The sequence below is a fragment of the Micromys minutus genome (assembly GCF_963924665.1).
Source record: "Micromys minutus genome assembly, chromosome: 23".
Classification (NCBI taxonomy): Eukaryota; Metazoa; Chordata; class Mammalia; order Rodentia; family Muridae; genus Micromys; species Micromys minutus.
Window position 1 is genome coordinate 40,500,581 of NC_137958.1, and position 3,276 is coordinate 40,503,856.

At 37.9% G+C, this 3,276-nt stretch overlaps 1 pseudogene across 1 annotated transcript; it reads right to left on the bottom strand.

Annotated features, from left to right (window-relative positions):
- Nucleotides 1-1,075: 1,075 nt before the first annotated feature.
- On the bottom strand, nucleotides 1,076-1,391 carry LOC308435432 (alpha-ketoglutarate dehydrogenase component 4-like; annotated as a pseudogene). Its single transcript has one exon. The product of its transcript is annotated as an alpha-ketoglutarate dehydrogenase component 4-like (transcript).
- Between the last annotated feature and the right edge of the window lie 1,885 nt (nucleotides 1,392-3,276).

Genomic DNA, 3,276 nt, shown 5'->3' on the forward strand with positions numbered 1-3,276 from the left:
TTATAGAAGATGTTGGTAGGATGTGGCTCTGCATAAACAGGCAGTTTTAGAGAAAACTGAAGTAAGTTCATGAGAACTTGACTTTTGGTTTCCAGAAAAGAGTTGGACAGTTTTCGGTAGGATTCCCCAACAAGAAAGTAGGATTCTATTTAAACCTGGAATGGCTTCAAGAACACAAGATGGAGAAACCTTTGCACTGCTGTGCCTTGTCACAAGCACAACTACCTACAAAGCTAAAATCGGTTATGCTGGGTCAGCTAACCATTTCTGATAATACTGGAAGTCTCCAGGATCATATTTAATAAACCTACTTATTCCGCTTCACTGGATCATGTAGGCAACAGCATTGTAAACTCTGAACATTTTCAGTAATTGTTGATGAAGAACGAATATATAAAGATCAAAGAGATTCCGGATTTAAGGAACTTAGTTTCTATCAACATTCTTACTAAAATAATTGGTTTCATTTGTATTATATTGTATAATGTATAATAGTGATTTTGTTGTGCCATTTTTACACTGGTATGTAATATGGCTTTTGTTATATTTAGTCCCACAAACATTATAATCAGCTTCTCCTCACACTGATCTTCCTCTTCCCAGTTTGGTCTCTTGCCACTGCTGTGTCTTCTTTTCTCATTTTTTTTTTTTACTAAATTCACACAACAAAATATAATTCAGTATATTTAGAAATTACAGATGACGCTATTTTAAATCATTAACAATCTCAATGACACATGTCTCATTTGAAAACATTTTATGTTTCCCCCCCACTGGTTTTGTTCTTTCCAAATGGTTTCTTTATGTCTGTCACTTTTTTTCTCTTTGATTATCTTTTTTTTTTTTTTTTTAAATTTCAACTTTAATAAGTGTCCAGGTCAGCTTGTGGGGAAGCTGACCAAGATATACAATGTAGGGAACACATGTGACCACCTGAAGTTTCTATACTTCATTCTGCTTACAGAATATTTATTAAGGTTGTTTAATATATGACTTTTCATTTGACATTGTGAAAGTCCTTTATTGTACAGCTAATCATTCTGTCTGGGGACAAGGAGCAGCCACATGATCACTCTCAACCCCCAAGGTGGATAAATTGCATTTCCTCTTGAAACACAGGTTTTCTCCTGTATTTCTGAGGTAATGATTTTATTATTTCTGCAGTGTCTGGTGGCCCCTGATGCATCAGTAAATCTGGGGACATATTTCCTTTAGAATGCTGCGAAATTACAGAGGAGTGGTGGGGGGAGGGGTGTGCAGCAGATCCCAAATCTTCTGAGGCACTGAGTTTAGGTTTGTCTCTTTTGATAGGGAACATTATTAATGGAGCATGTGGCTTCACTACCTGCACAACCCTGGTGGCTGGCGGAAGCCATCTTGCTGTCCATCATGACCCCCGAGCAAGGACAGCTTCCAGAACTCGGGTAAGCCGCAGAAGTATCAGGAGTGGGCAGAGTGGGGCAGACTGATTATCTTTAATCTCTCTAAAAAATGCCTACAATTTTAAGGACGATAGACTTAATTTACTAAGCCCTTCACTTCGTCCACTCATTGGTAGTAAATAGCATTAAGACATTCACTTATATGAGCTTCACTTTTCCTCTGTGAATTGAAAACACCTATGAATACTAGCTGCCTAGCCTCTGGGTTGGCAACTGGTTATGGTGTCTTATGGAGTATGCAAGAGGTTGTTACCAGATTTTACTGGACTCCTAAAAGAGTTCTTTCTACTCTACCCCTGCATGCTTTGGAACAACGGGGCCATGCTGGACTTGGATTGTAAAAGTACCTTTGATTTTCCAGATGTAATTGTCATCTTGGAGGCTTACTCACTCTTTCTAGTTCTTTCTGAACTCTAGTTGGCTGGTACAAATTTGCTGTTCTGGGCCAAATTCCTCTCCATGCTGATTGATTCAAACTAGCCTCTCTTGGCTTCTGACTGAAATTCTCTGCTTGGAAAAACTGCCTCTGAACTCCATGAACAGAACTGAACAAAACTGCATGTTCTCTCTCCCTCTCTCTCTCTCTCTCTCTCTCTCTCTCTCTCTCTCTCTCTCTCTCTCTCTCTCTCTCTTTCTCATTCTCCCCCTTCCCCTCCCATTCCCTCCCCCTCTTCCACCCCTATATCTCTTTATCCCCCTCTCTCTCCTGATGCTGCTGCTGCTTTCTTAATTCACCCACCTTTCCTATGCTGTTCTAATGAGAGTTGGATATATCCTATCTCTGACTTATTCTGTCAAATCTTTCTCTGAAATGGCACTTTGTCAAACATGGCTGCTTCCTTCTACAAACTACCTTTACCTTCATTGTTTGGAATTAAAGGTATTTGCTAAGGGCTCATCTGTATTTCAGAAAGACAGATTAAAGGAGTGTCATTCAAGCAGATCAAACAGTCCTAGAAGGTCTTTGTATATTATTCCTTGCCAGAGAAGCCAGGTTGCTAGATAAAAATTTCTCTACATGAGATATAATTTTTATATATGCAAGTCTGAGAAAATTGTTTTGTTTTGTTTTTTACCTTAACCTTATAGGATTGGCACACTGAGCATTTTTAGCATACTATCCCTCTAACTTTATTGTCATAGAATTTAAGACGATAGAGGCATTCCTTACATATGTGTTACCTAGAATTGATCAGAACCTCATAGTAATGATGATTCCATGTATATATTTATATGCTGTTTTTCTCTTATCTAGGCATGCATGTTTCAGATACATAAAAAAATCACAGAAATTGGTTATGCTTTTTTCTCCTAATGACTCACCTCTACAGCTCCCATTTATCCAGGGCCACCTAGTAATTCCAAAATAAAATTCAACAGAAGATTCATTTTGATTCTGAAAAAGACCCCTGGTTTCTCTGTAATTATATATCATTACATGCACCATATAACACTAATAGGAAATTGCATTTTTAAAAAACTTACTTCTTACAGAAGTCTTTTTCCTCTGAACTGAGTAATTGTTTTGCTTTTTTACAGACTTGTTTTAGAAAATAGAGATAGCACAGCACTCCAGTGGTTATTACTCTGCAAGTTCAAATCATGTCCTTCTTTCTAGAAGAGTACTTCCTGTGACAGAAGGAAAAGTGAAGAGTGTACATTTGTTGAAACACATACAATTCCTGGCTGATTATAGATTGTGTGTAACAACTAAAACATGAAATAGTGACTGACAACTGGTCTCTGTGACCTTGTGATTCTTGCCAGTGAAAATGTAACTGAACTACACAAATATTTTAAATGTGTCAGGTGGGTGTGTCCCTTCAGCAGAAAA